Here is a 15567-nt window from a genome sequence, read left to right as displayed (position 1 = left end):
TGATCCACATTAAGAGTTGGAAACGAAGACAGTGTCCAAGCTATTACCACCTCAGATTGCTCATTGGGAGCAAGCTGATGTGATAATTGATAAAAGATTCGTGTTAATCACAAAAGCATTGGGTTTTGCATAAACCAGAATACTGAGTTCTGAAGTGAAGCATGGACACTAGATAAAGGAAATTATATGATAAAATAATTCTTTTTGAAATCACCTTGTTATGTTATATTGTGTTGTATTATGTTACATTATATTATGTTATATTATGTTTTCCAAATAAGTTATATCGGCTACCAGGTTGCAAAATCAGACTTCCCAATAGCCCTTCCTGCCTTTGTCTGATCAATACAGCCTATCTCAAAAACCAGACTTCCAGAACTTCTCTGGTGCTTATCTCAAGGATGGCTATCTGTGACTGATTATCATCCAAAAGCTTTGTGAATTTGTGTATGGATATTTATTCAACAACCACTGCTTATGACAACAAAAACCCAAAAATTATTGATTACAACGAGAAACCACAGTATAAGAAGAGGCTGCAAACCAAGGTTCGGTGGAGCGTGGAGTGGGCAGTGACCCCTCACATTACCCAGCGCTGCTTGCTCTTTCTATATCAAATAAAACAATCTAAATTTTGCTGAATATTAAGACTTTTGTCTCTCATTTATAACACTGATGACCAGGGAAATAGCTACTCCCATACTATTCTCCATCGTCTATTCTAGGCTCCTTCCCTGTATTCGTTGGTTCAAAGTAACAAACAGGGGCCACCATTTCCAACGGCTCTCCTGGAATGTGGAACGTCACAGCCCATCTGAGGAGGAGGGACAGAGAGTCTCTGCCCTCAGTAGCCCCAAGGCCGAAGATGATTGCCAGAGCCCCAAAAGTACCAACACCGTGTTTGGGCTGGAGCCACCGTCGATGGAGCTGCAGCCAGGCGAGTCTGTGGACATGGTGCTGCGAGGCTTCTCCCGCATCACACAGGTGAGGTTCCCACCAAGGGCTGAGCCTGGGGAACCATCAGATCCCCTCCCCTGCGCTTGTTCCACAGTGCCTTGACATTTGCCTGGGAAAATGACATGGGGCCTTCCAGAAACTGGTTTAAGGTCACACGTTTCTGTGGCAGCACCAATTGCTTTCCTCGCTGGCCACCATCAGACCAGCTAAGGCTTTATTGTGATTCCACAGCTACCAAAACCCAGTGCAGTTCCCAAAGTAGGGGTGGAAGAAAATACTGCTCTTTTGGGGCAAACAGTGTTCCATGCTTAGGCAGCAAAGAAGGGCAGAGAAATGAGTTACACTCAGACTAGGAGCCCAAAAAGAAAATGAATTAAACAAGTGCCAAGTGATTTATCTGGGGTAAGCACGGAGTAAAACACAAGCCATGTGAAGGGAGGGAGTTTCTCACAAGTGCCTTTTGTGGTTATTGGGGTGCTGTGTTACAGACAACTGAGTGTAGAATAAATAAGCTGCATCACAGGAAGAAAAGGGGGCAGTGACTGTAACTCTGAGGCAAGAATAGGGCTTGTGGTGGGAGGTGGGTGCTGAGCCAATGCAGGGCATTTGCTGGATGCCCTGCCACCACCCACCGGTGACAAGTGGCTCTTGCATGCAGGAGATGCAGGATTATGTGATGTGTGAAGCTGCCATTGGATCAGCCAGCAGGAGAGAGAAGATAATAGAAACAACCATTGCCTGCAAGTTTGTTGATCCTTCTATAGAATTATCAGCCAGACAATTCTGTTTCCGGGTGGAGAAGGTAAGTCTCTGGATTGCATCCTGACATTTCACAGCATGGCTGAGGGTGGTGTGTGCTTGTGTTAAAGCCCCTCTTTAGCCTTCCTGAGGCACTTTGTGAAGTGAGTGAAGGTGCTTGTAGAGATGAGACTGGTATTTAACATTCCCAACATAAAATTGCAGTTACAGCTGCACTGCCAAGGGAGAGAGAGAAAGGCCAGTTTCTCTGCTCACTATAAAGGGAGGTTTATGAGGGTCCTCCAGGGCACGATGATGTCTGTACACCGATGCTGTAGGGAAGCTGGAAAAAATGGAGATTCCTGTGAATTCCTCAGGCTGACAAGGAAAAAAACCCATCATCTCCTGTGTCTCTTTGCCTTTCTTTGCTGTCGGCATAGGTGCTTTATGGTATAGCTATATGGTATAGATCTGTGCATTTCCTGAAGCCTCACCTGTTTCAAAGGACCCCCAGACATCCTGCAGCTGCAGTGATGATAACACTGAGGCAGAGCAGGTGCCCTTTGGCTGCCTCCTCTCAGGGGCCTGTTCCCTCATGTGTACATGGGAGTGTTTCTCTGTCCCCCTGAGCATCCTGTGGGTTTCTAAACATGAAAAGCATCTGGTATAAAGAAAAATATCCTGTAAGTGTAGAAACAAATAGAAAGGGTAAATAGTGATGTATGCACTTCTGGGGCTGAAAAATGTGAGATTCAGCAGAAGCAGAAGGAGGTCTGTGGCTAGTTGAGGTTGTTTTTCCTTGTCTCCTGTTCCCATAGAAACCCAGGGATGTCCTGGCTCTGCAGTACAAGCCTTTGGCTTTAAAAAACACCTGCTCCCTGCCACTCAACCTTGCACTGGACTTGAAGCAACCCTTTCTGGTCTGTGATGTGGACCAGCAGCCCCTCCCAGATGGCCAGGTGAGCAGCCCTGGACTCCTCCAGTGGGGTCTGAAGAGGAGCAATGTGGTGGAGCCTTTCTGTGGGAAGGTTCTTGAGTCAAGAAATTTATTCTGTAGCATCAGTAGTGGCCTGGCCTGAGCTGCAGCAGCAAAGCTGCTGAAGGAATCAAAATCTTATCTGAATTGAGAAGATCCATCCTGGCTTTAAGGCACAAGGAAAAGGAGCAGGCAACTAGGTCTGGGCCAGCCGTGCAGTAAAGGTGTCTCCCGGAAAGCATCCCAGCTCTCCAGCAGCCACCCCCTTTTATTGCTGCTGAGCACAGGAACAAGGGCCTGAGGGAATCCTGGACTAGACTGTGGTGCCTGCAGTCAGACCCTTGCTGTGGAGAAATGATTGATGAACCGAGGAGCCCATGCTGGGGTCACACTTCAAGCATTTACTGTTTCAAGCTGTCAGACCTTGGGACATCATCCCACAGGTGATTAATTACTGTTCATCTCCTTGCAGCCTGTGACACAGGATGTAGGGCAGACCTGTCATCTCTACATCACATTTGACCCAGCTAATGAACTGGATTTTAATAGCTGGAGGGACAAGAAGGTTCTGAAGATAAACATGGCCAACGGCCATCCTTATGTGGAGCATATCAGCCTTCAGGGAGAAGTCCACTTCCCCAATCTCCAAATCCATCCCAGCAGCCTGGAGTTTGGCTGCATCCTGGCTGGCACTGAAGAAGTGCGTTCTCTGCAGATGACCAACTGCAGCTCACTGCCTGTCCAGTACCACTGGTCATTCCCTTTGCACAGCCAGGTGAACAGGTTGAGGTATGTGCACCTTTGCCCTCTCCTTGAAACTCTCCTTCCTGTTGTCCTGTTTGTACTTTGCAAAGAACAAAGCTGATTGTGCACTGTACTGTAACAGTGGATAACAACTGGACATAGCCAGTAGGATAACTGGCTTTTCAAACTTATTCTTAGTATTCATTGAATTCTCATCCTTCTCTACAATGCAGCTCTGCTATAAACTTCTGATACATGTTTTCACAAGCTTCTAACAAGTTAGTCTGAATCTATAATTACTGAGACCAGATTGAGTCAAAATGCCAAGCGGGATGAGTCTTTCTCAAAGCCTGCAGTCACACAGAGTGAAGCAGTACATAAATCATCATGTGCATCCCCATACACATAACAGTCCAGTTACTGACAATACTACTTACAAAGGGAGATTCAACATGTGCAATAATTTTTTTACTTTTGCTACAATTTGCCTAAAAATAAGCTTCAAATAACATCTTGAACGTGTTTAAATTTAGGGATGGCATTACAACATCCTAAAAACTTCTAAGGGTACCCGGTTGTTTTAGTTTGAAAGACAGGTGTCTGCCAAGAAAGGTAGGAGCCTCTTTCTAAAATGGAGAATGTAAATCCCCTCCCTCCAAATCATTATAATTTTGAAATTGAGGGGCTATCAGGCAAAGATATGGGAATAACAGTTCTGTACTAGGAAACTTAAAATAGAAATACAGTATTACAAAGAACAAACCCAAAACCACTGACACAGGCAGAATACAACCTGACACCCCATCAGTCAGGTGTTGGTAGCAGTGCCATTAAATGGTGGCTGCAGTCCTCCTGCAGTGACAGATGTGGTTCAGTTGAAGCAGTGCTCCTGTAGAAGGGTGCAGTTTTCCTCCAAAGGTCCAGTGATGATGTGGAAAGGTCCGATTTTCCTCTGGAATCCAGTGGAAAAAGGCTGCCTTGATGTTTCAGATCTCAGTTTTTATCTAGGTAGGAAAGGCTTGGTTCCTCCCCCTGGCTGGAGCATCTTCCAATGAGATGATGTAATTTTATCAGTCATTAAGTGGGAGTCAATAGGATGATGTAATTTTATCAGTCATTCAGTGGGACTCAATGGCCCATTAACAGACGATATCGTCCTGGAGGAAGGATGGGTTGTGGAGAAGATAAGGATGACTGCCCCACCTGGTTTTAACAGATGGCCCATTAGCAGAGAATATCTCCCACAGAGCTAAGAATCACTGCCCCACCTGCTTTCAACAGATGGTGATAGAATACATACTTTTGGTCACTTCCTGTATTGCAACCCTAGACACTGGTGCTGGTGCAGTAGTACAAGAGAGCTGTAAGTGTGTATTACTAGTTGGTATTCATATTAGGTAAAAATGGCTCAACTCAGCTCTACAAAGCAGGAAACAAGTCCTGGAGAGTTGAAATGAAGGAGTTGGGACATTGTAACCAGTCTGCTTTTTTGTGAGAGATGCTCTTAAGTAGTAGTGGTAGTAATGTACTCATATCATGTAAACTTTGCTCCTTGTGATCTATTATCCACTTCTGCAATTTTTCCTGACCTTTTTTTCTTCTTCATTTCTTCAGTTGAGTGCCAAAAGGATACACGGAAGTTCAATGCTACTACCAAGGTAATATGTATTTTTTTCAAAGTCAAAAATACTCAGAGCTTTTATAAAACACAACAGAAGTGTTGGAATGGTGAAACAATAGAAGATATTGACCAATATTTTTACATTATACTACATCAGCCAAACAAATGGATAGTAGGGCTTGAGGAAAAAGGTGTAAATGACCTTTTGTTAAAAAGGCTTGTTTTGGTCTCTAAGTGATAACTGTCGTCATCATGATGTAAATACTTCACAATCTATTTCAATTTTCCTAAGTTGTAGTATTTCATGACCAGCTACGATTTATTTCATTTCTGTTGTACCCATCACTGAATTATCTGAGCACAATCTCCGGACAAGACAAGTGGTAAAGTAGCAAAGGGCTGTATAACTGAGCAGCCAACAGGATAAGTCATATTGGCATATATTGGCTTTGCAAAATCCTCTGTGAGCGCTTTCGTTTCTTCTCCTCTTTGGTGTAAAATGCAACACATTTTCATTTCTTCTGATGACTCACCTCTGGAAGAAAAAGGCAGTAGCTGTTTTCGGCAGGGTAAGTTGCATTTACAAATTGGCTGACGTCGTTGGCAGCAGAACTGCATTTTTTCTTATAAAAGCTGCTCATCAGCTTGAGTGGGGAGAAGGTGCAAAAAGGTGAGAGAGGCTGATGGAGCTCTGATGGTCTGAGGATCCAATGGTGCAAAGAGCTGGAAGGTGAAATACCATCTCTTGAGTTCAGGGTCATTAGGGAAAAGGAATGTGTGCCTGAGAGCTGGGGTCTGTCAGCCACATTCACCTAGTAAAAGGGTTTTCTCCTGCACCCGTGTGTGTGGCCAATGCCACGGGATGGCAGCTCTTCCTGCTGTGGGGACATTGCAGCCTCCAGCTGCAGAGTATGCAATCTGAGCTGTGTTGAAATGTGTTCCCCAGGGCTCCGTTTTGGGGCTGCTCCTGGTTAACGCCTTAATCGATGATGTGGATGTGGAGTTTGAGAGCAGCCTCAGTAAATTTGCAGACTCTCCAGTTGGGGGGGAGTGTGGATCTGCTGGAGGACGGGAAGGTTCTGCAGTGGGACTTGGACAGACTCGATCCATGGGCCAAGGACAGCGGTGTGAGGTTCCACAAGGCCAAGTGCCACAGCCTGCAGGTGAGCAGTCACCTCAGCGTGAGCCCAGGTGTGCCCAGGTGGGCAAGAGGCCAATGGCACCTGGGCTGTATCAGCAGCAGTGTGGGCAGCAGGAGCAGGGCAGTGCCTGCCCCTCTGTGCTGGGCACTGCTGAGGCCACACCTCGAGTGCTGTGTCCAGCTCTGGGCCCCTCATTTGAAAAAGGACATGGAGGGGCTGGAGTGTGTCCAGAGAAGGGCAACAAGGCTCATGAGGGTTGGGAAAATGTCCCGTAAGGAGTAGCTGAGGGAGCTGGGTTTGTTCATTCTGGAGCAGAGGCTCAGGAGGGGCCTCAGGGCTCTCTCCAGCTCCCTGACAGGAGTGTGCAGTGAGGTGGGGTCGGTCTCTTCTGCTGGGCCTGCCGTGAGAACCAGAGGAACTGGCCTCACGCTGAGAGAGGAAAGTCAGGTTAGATTTTAGAAAAAAATTGTCCCAGTTCAGGCCTAGGAACAGGTTGGCCAGGGAGGTGGTGGAGTTGCCATCCCTGGAGGTGTTAAAGAGGCCTCTGGATCTGACACTGGGAAATGGTTTCTTGGTTTAGGGTTTGCAGTGGCAGTGCTGGGCTGACGTTGAACTGGATGGTGTTAAAGATCGTTTCCAGCCCTGATGGTTCTACAGTTGCAAGCGCTTCCCGTCGGGCTGAGGGGAAGGCTCAGCGCTGTCCCGAGTCCGAGGGCGGCCGCGCCCTGAGGGGCCGGGCCGGGCGCCGCCCTCAGCTCCGCGGGGCCGCCGCTGCCCCTCATCGCGGCGTTCCCGTCCCTGTCAGCCCGGCCATCCCATCGCTGTCAACCCGGAGATCCCGTCCCCCTCAGCCCGGCCATCAGCAGTGCGGACCCGCCTCGCTTCGGGGTCTGCCCGGAGCCACCTGCACCTCCGGGTCAGCGGTACCTGAGCCGTGACCCATTTTCTCCCTCGGGAGTCGCCAGCCCTCCCACCGAAGAACGCAGCTGCTGTTTCATCTTTAGACTGTTGCCTTCCTCACACCCCTCCACCCCGCCTTTGCATTTTAAAATTTTGATATGTTCTTTCCTTTTTATATTTGGACTGATGTGGAGTGCTTGCTAAGACTTCAAAGCCGAGCTCTGATAATGAGCTGTAAATCACACACGGCTGATCTGGGGGAGGAGCTGAAATAGGCCAGGACACCCCCAAGTCCTCACGGCCTCAGCTGCTGCTGTGGGCTTTGGTTTCCACAGGACACCAACAATCCGCACTTGTCCCCTGTGGCCTTTGGTCCCTGCGTTCCAAAGGATAAGTGCCGCCGAGGCTGCCTGGTCTACTGACCGTGCCAGCCATGTGCTCCGGTGCTGCTGAACACACACATTGACAGTCTGCACTTCTCCGGGAGTGGCTTTTGAGGTTTGAGGGCATGTGACTGGGTTCTTTTCCATAGCTGATGGAGAAGAGGTAATCTGTTTTATGCGCAACCTTTGCCAGGTGCTTGTTGAAGCAAATCTAGTTGCTTGTCTTTCCACCTTACCTTGTGATGCAACAACAGAGGTGAGCTATTTGCATCTAAGGAATGTAGGCTGGCTTATAAATACTATTTCATGTGCCTTCTGTAGGTTGCAAAAGTAAAAGACCCAGGTAAGGTCAAGATGTATCCTTGTATACATACAGTTTTAAACCCCTTGTGCTTCCTATATTGTATAATTGTCTAAAGATGTATTAAATGAAACTCTTCTGAAATGCAATTAGGTCCAGAGTGAAGCCATTTTTACAGCCTTCCTTTTTTGGGGGTGGTTTTTGTTGTTCCTTAGGCTGGTGGGGTGGTAGCAGTAGGACAAAGGGCTGAGGAAGGCTCGCAAGCTTCTGCCTGTTGTGGCAGGGTTGGATTGCAGGAAAATGAAATGCATGTCTGTTATCACTTCTGAAAGGCTAAAGGGAGATGAACTCTCTAAATTCTCCCTGTCTGATGGAAGCAGCAAAGGAAAGGGGACGATCAGTAACACTAAACAGAAAGTAGGGCTGGCTGTCTTTATTAAGATGACAATGATACTGCTTTGAGCCTTTGCTCCACTTTGAGAAGGAAAACGAATCCATTATTAAGCTGGATTCACCACCGACTCAAAGTTTCTACCTGGAGCCAAGTAATTTTTTGAGAAAATGTAATAGGTTGCTGTGATGCAGGACTCAGCACTTGGACTTGTTAAACTTTGTTGTTGGACTCAGTCTCTCCATCCAGCCTGTCCAGGTCCTCTGCAGAGCCCTCCTACCCTGCAACAGATTGATACATGCTCCCAGTTTGATGTCATCTGCAAATTTACAGTCCCCTCCCCTCTCATCCCACTTCTTTTTTAGTTACTTCTTCAACCCCACCCCTCTCCCAGCTCACGGCAACACTCAACAAACCAACCAGAACAAATCCAACCCATCTCAACAACACCACATAGAATCCACAATTTTCATTCTTTAACCTAATAGCCTTTTGGCTTCAGCAAAATACCACCTCATCTCTCACAATCCTTTCCAGTCACAGCCGGGCAGGGAAGGGAGGCAAATAATGAATAAAGGCAAATAATGAGTTGGAGGAGGACTATGGACAGCAACGTGAGCTGACAAATCAGGAACTTTTAAATAGAATGAATTTAACACTGACCAGACAGGATAATTAAATCAAGGGCTTCAGCAAAAAAGGAGAATAAAAGGAACTACACCCAAGGGAAAGTGCCTGCAGCCGAGAGAAGGCTGTGGTTAGGTAGCCGGTTCTGTTTGTTGTTGCTGCTGTTGTTGTATGTTTGCCTTGTTATACATACTAGTAAAGAACTGTTCCTCCTTTTCCCCTCTCTTTGCCTGAAAGCCCCTTAATTTCAAAGTTATAATAATTTGGAGGGAAGGGGGTCATATTCTCCATTCCAGAGAGGTCCCGCAGGCACCTGTCTTTCCAAACAAGACAAGCTGACAATTAACGATTTCTTGCCAATGGTTTAATTAACAATTAGTTAATTAACGTAGGTAATTAAGAGCAAGGTGTTCAGCGGAGCTTGCAAGGGTAGCTGCAGGGGTCATCAAAATCCAGTGAGTAAAGCTCAGCAGGGAAATTGCGTGGGTTCTTCATCGCCACTGTGGCGTCCACCCCATCTTCAGTGCTGGGGGGCTGAACTCCAACCGTGCCTCCAGACCTTGCCCTGAGAGGTGCAGCGACAGTTCCAACACAGTGGCACGGAGGCGGATGTTATACGTGGGGCCTTTTGCCACCTGCAGAAGGACAGAGAAGTCAGTGGAGGGTGCAGGTGACATCTGCTGCTGTGCCCAGCCTGCTGCCTGCCCCAAGAGCTGTGGTACCTCTATGGGCAGCAGCACATCCACGTCACCCCGTGACCGGTGGGCACTTTCAAAGCACACTTCAAACATTATGGTGTGTCTGTGAGGCAGGCTCTGTATCTGGTCCAGATTCACTCTGAAACCTTGAACAGATGAAAACAAAGCAGCTGAGATACACAAGAAACATGAAATGCATCATAAGCACGTTAAGGCCTTACAGGTGTACTGGCTGAAAGGAAAAACCCTATGCCATGCTGTGACCTGGACAAAAACTTAAAGAGTGCACCTGAACACGCCTCAAACACAGTGAGCCACTGTGTGATGGAAGCACAGCCTTACCTCAAGGCCTCTTTTGGAAACCTCTTTTGATCCACCAGAGGATGTCACAGGCTGTTTCCTCAATAAGGGCTGACTGCAAGTGCTGTGACAGTGTCAACTCCAACCAAAGCACTTCCAAAACACAGCAGACCCCGCTGCTTTGCAAAACAAGCCCACAGAGCGCCCAGAGAGACTTGATGCTCGTGGGAGCCAAGGGCAGAAGATGCTGAGAGGTGACATAGGTGATGAGCCCATCTGGCCCCTGCACTGAAGCGTTAGGGCAGTCACAGACAGCCCAGGTGCCCTGGGCATGGCTGCCCAGGAGAATTCTGCCTCGAAAGCTCCCAGCAGGGGCGCTGAGAAGAAAAAGCTCAAAAACCTCCCCAAGTTCAGTGGCTTAAGCTAATCTGTCTGAGACACTTCTCTCAAGCCCACAGCAAGTGTCTCCAGCACTGCTTACCTGTGCCCCGCAGGGCAGATACATCGACCTGGAAGGACACCGGCATCCGCCCAGGGTTGGTGATCATCAGAGTGCGCCTCTCAGTGTAACCCTTTCTTACAGTGCCCATGTCCAGGACATACTCGGGCAGCTCAACTCTGCAAGGAGGAGTAAGGACAGTCCTTAAACCACAGCCTGGCTACATGTCCAGGTGGATGGAGGATACAAATCAAGTGGCTAGTTCTTGATTCGCTGCTGTAAAAACTCAGCTCAAGCCCATGAAACCCATGGCCTGACCACCTGGCAATGACTTTGGGAAGTCAGGAGTATAGGTCCTAGGTTTTATCAGCTACTAATGGTACCTGAAAATGAAATTAGTTTTAAATGGACACTGGCCACAGCTCCTCTGCCGTGAAAAGCCAGTATAGGTGAGGACACTGGACCTCCACTGGTCTCAATGAAACTGCTTAGCCTGGTGTATGGCCTGAGCCTGAAATTGCTTTGGGGCCTAGGAATAAGATTTGCCTGCACAGGAAATCTTCATTGCTCTGCAACCCAGATCACACGATCTGTTCTGCAGAGCATCTTCTTCCTGAATTGAAGCACCCTGTACTTGTGTTGCATCACGATGGTGTAAAGGGACAGACCAAATGACCTAGATAAGCCCTGCCAACCCACCAGGATTCACGCCATCTGATTTTGGGTTTTAAAGGGTTTGCTGGCATGTGCAGTTCCCTTCTCCTTTTATTTAGCGTGCTCTGTTAGTTGGAACCAGGACATCAGCTGGGAATTGTCTCTTTCAGAGCTAGCCAGCAGGGACAGAATTTATGCTGTCTGGAAGGACTTGAAGGTCTGCACTGTCCTCAGCTCTAGGAACAGAACCCCACACCTCTGGGGAGCTGAGCAGCCCAAAGCTCAGCGTGGTGCTGGGGAAGGGAGGACACTCCACTGCTCACATGAGTGTCACAGCCGCCAGGACCACACCCTTTCTGAAGTCCAGGTTATTCCCAGCTCAGCAGACACAAGGAGCTCTCAGGACAGGGAGACATTGCTGGGTGTACCCCACGGGGCACCTGGAGATGGGGATGGCAGTTCCTACTCACTTGACAAGACTCTGGCACAGCTCTTTGTCAGGGAAACTGTTTGGGAGATGGGATATGAGCATTTCCTGCAGCTCCAGAGCAGCCTCCTCTATTAGCATTGTCACCATCTTTATCTGCAGCTGAGTGTCTGGCTGAAGAAAGGGAAGAGAGTGCCTGGTTAGCAAAGGTCTTTCCCAAGGTTTGCATGTGAGAAAGGATCCCACTCTGCTCTTGTTGAGAGGGGATGTGGGGTCCTCCTGTCTGCCTGCTCAGTGTCTGTGACACCTCCTGCTTTCTCAGCCAGGACCTCATCTCCATGCAAGTAACTCCAGCATCTTTGCCTGCCCAGCCACTGTTAGCCAAGTCTGCCTGATCTGGCCAGGCAGACAGACAAGCCAGGAACCTTCCAGAGCTCCTGATACTTGCCTGCCCCCAGCCACTACCAAGGCACCTTGGACAAAAGCTGTCTTGAAAGGGAACTGGGACCAAGCTGGTGCCTCTTGGAGATGAGCACCACCAGCACAGTCCCAGGGCACAATCAAGCAGCTGCTGCTCAGCTCTGCAAATCTAGCAGGGCTTGGACTGGGACCAACCAACTCCCCAGCAATGACCTGAATCTCCTTCAACGCACCATCAGCTCCATCCCTTGAGCATGGCCTTCAGGATCTCTCCCTGGGGTAGCCAGGAAGCTGGTGCAACCCCAGAGGAGAGCATGACCAGAGTGGAAGTCCTAGGAGCAATGCTGAGGTGACACATGGTTGCAAGTGGGCAGGGAGATCCCCGGTGCCATCAGGGCACCAGGACGCTGCTGTGGGCTGCAAGGGGCTCAGGTGCCATAGAGAGGGTGGCATGTGCCAAACGGGGCTGCAGCTGCTCTTACTACAATGCCAGAGTCAGGCACGCGGGGCTTCACGTTCTCCATCTTCAAGATCTGCTTCCTTGGGGTCTGAGTCTTCTTTTGCTCAACTGATTTATTCCCCTGACTGTACTGTTGCAGGTGTTTTATGAGCTGCTCATATTTTTCATTTCCTGAAGGAAGAAAACGTCCACAAAGAGAAGTGTGAGGAAAGTGCCAATCTCATTGAAGCTGGGAAGTCCCTGCCTCCCAACACTGGATTCTTCCAGAAAGAAATCCCTCAAGACATCGATGCAAAGTGGATGCTGCTGCTCCTCTCTGAATCCTCACTGCTTTTGCTCCCACCCATCACGTTTGTCCCTCCCCACAGAGGAGCATCTCATTGCCTGCAATGTCACACAAATCCAACCCTGTCAGAAGCCCTGCCAGCCTCTCTTACAGCTTTCCCAAGCCTTTCAGTCTAGCCATCATCCTTCAGGACCCTGCCAAATGTGCTGGCAAGCTCTGCAGGACAGTTCCTGGGGCAAAGCCCACATGGGATCCTCTGCTCAAGACCCATGAAGCAACCAGAGGGCTTGAGTTGGTCTGGGAGTCCTGCAAACCTCAGGCTTGGTGGAGGTGGGCATAAGCTACCCTATGGCATATGGCAGGGAACAAAACCAGAGGGGCCCTTCCTAGGGGCAGACAGGCAGTGCCCACCTTCGATGTTCCAGGGCAGACTGACACTGATCATGGGAAAGAATGTTTCTCCTTTCAGGCAGATATTTTCCGGGTCCAGGTCACCCACTTTAAGCTGGAAAGTCCTGCTGAAGGCTCCTGGTACTCCTGGCATGTAAAAGAATTTCAGCACTTGCTTCCCACCAGGTGCAATGGAACCCTGCAGGGATGGGAGAAGAGGGAGGGAATGCGTCAGAGAGTCTGATGGGGGATGGCTCAGGGGACAGACAGGCTGAAAGGACAGGTTCTCATCTAGAAGAAACCATCAGACCACATCACTTTGTGATAAATCTATTACAGTGTTGGCTTTGGCAATTATTAGAGTAAATACTATGTGTTTTATAAATGTTGGCTTTCGTAAAAGAAGCTTTGCTAAAGTTTAGAGTTCTTCTAATGCAAAGGTTGCGTTGGGATAGCAATGTTGGTGTGGAGTTAATGCAATATTAACATTTAACCAATGAAGGAATGGAAATGTGTTGAATGTGCTGAAAAGTGACAAATGACCAGGACTAGGACAACTGCACATGCTCCAAAAAGGCGGGATGGAGGAAGAACTCCGTTAAAATATTTCAATACTAATAACCATTTGTAAATACCTATGAGGCTGATGCAATACCCAGGGTTTATCAGGGGTGTTGATGTGTTGACTGGTGTGCCTCTGGCTGCAGCTAAGCACCCAAGCCAAGCACCCAGTGCTGTTAATTTTGCTTTATTGACTCTGTCCTCTGCTGTCTCTTACTAAATTTTCTTTAAATTTTAACTGAGGAGTGGGCTTTGCTTCTCACATCTTCTACATTCCTTGTGCCCAAAAGGTCGAGACTCTGACCCCAGGGTGCAGTGCTGAGCCCCTCCAAGGGCTCCTAAGGCTGCAGCCCCAGCACAGCCTGATGTGAGCACAGCTGTGCTGCTAACGGGGTTTGTCCTCTGCCAGCAAGAGCCTCAACAAAAAATTTTCTTTTGCTACTGGCGTGGAAGAGAAGTCCCTGCACTCAGCAGGGCCAGCAGCTCCTCGCATCCCTTATAGGAGACAGGCATGAAGAAATGGGAAAGCCAATCGGCTTCCTCTTCCCACTGCAAGGAGGGACAAAGGCAGGATTGCTGCTTTGGCTCAAAGACATCCAGGCAGGACTGAGCAGCTTGGTCAGTGGTGGGATGCTGTTAATTTTTCTCCTTGCTCTCCCAGGCCTGCTGCTCCCTGGCCCCCTCACTGCCCCACAAAGCCGCAGTACAGCATGAAAGCTGGAGGAGGCAGGGAGCAGCAAGCCTAGTAAGGGATATGGAAGTGGTGCTTAGCACTGGCAGGGAGGAGGCAGGGCCAAGGACTATGTCCTGTGTGATCACACAGCCTGGCTAAGGTGACCCTCAGAAACACTCCGGTGCCAGCACAACCTGAGATCCAAGCTGTCAGGGTCCCCAGAGGAACTGTGAGGAACCAAGTAAATTTTTATTTATGCCACAACATATGTTATAGATCCACTTCCTGATATGGGGTGAAAAATTACTACAGGGGCTGTACACATGCTGGGACCCTTAACACACCCCACGCGTAAAGGAGGTTGTGAGGAGAAAATGCAGGCAGGCTCCGTCTCTGGGGGGCTGCAAGAGACTTCCCCCTTGGAGGTGGGCAGATCTCAAAGCCCAGGAAAATGTTACCCATCTGACCAATAGTCTTCCTAAAAGGGCTGGGTTATGGGAGGAATCTTAGCATACAAAAGCAGTCAAGCACTGCCAATTTTTCCCTGCCGTTTTTGGTTTGATTGGGACCACCCCCTATCTTTCTTTCTTAAGAAAGACTTTTCAGATACAATACTTGCTCTGTTTGCAATTTACTTTCATCTGAGAAATCTAGCAATTAGAATTCTCCTCTGTTCCCCTTACAGCAGCACAAGACACTAACTGTGAAGGACAACCACTCTGCTACTGGGACTGTAACACTTCAGACCAGGAGAAGCAGAAGCAGGCAAGGAGAAACGCCCCTCAAGGTTGGGCTGGAAAGTGCCTCCCTCCCATTGGCCTTTGCAGGCACATGTTAATGTCTTCAGTTCTATTGGTTGGTACAGTTGTTCCATCCCTGTTCTGCCCTTGTTCACCTTGTATGTACCCTTTCTGGAATGTTCTTCATTTCCTTGATGCCCATTGGCTATGTTTTGCCATATTGCTCCACCCCTCTTATCCTATTGTTTCCCCTGGTTGGCTGCCCCTCCTCTGCACCACTTCTGCCTGTTCTTATTGGACCTTGACCCTCAGACCCGCCTCTTTCATCCCATATTTAACCCTGTGCCCTCAACCCAGTTTTGTCTTTGTCCTTGGACTGCCTTCAAGACCCAAGAAACCTTCCCTCAGATTTCCATGCCAAGACCCATCCTTTGCCTGTTTTCTCAGCTACTTTTTGTTTTTAGCAAGCATGCTCTGGGCTCCAAAAGCACAGGCCGTTCTCAGAGGAACCCAGTGAAGCGCACTGCTTCAAGTGACCAGCACACTTGTGCCTCCCACTGGTGTCTGCCCTGTGACAGCAGAGCCACCCACCCACCAGCCAAGGCCACGAGGGAGTCTATCAGGAGAACACTTGCTTCTCTGCCCCCAGCAGAAATTACTTACAGCCCTCTCTCTCTAATGGCTGGGTTTGGGGTTTTCCCCTCTGACTTTTCCCCCCGCTTCCCTCCCTCCTTTTTTT

This window comes from Sturnus vulgaris, chromosome 12, assembly GCF_052056855.1.
Source record: "Sturnus vulgaris isolate bStuVul1 chromosome 12, bStuVul1.hap1, whole genome shotgun sequence".
In the NCBI taxonomy this organism is placed as follows: domain Eukaryota; kingdom Metazoa; phylum Chordata; class Aves; order Passeriformes; family Sturnidae; genus Sturnus; species Sturnus vulgaris.
This window is presented reverse-complemented; position numbering follows the sequence as displayed.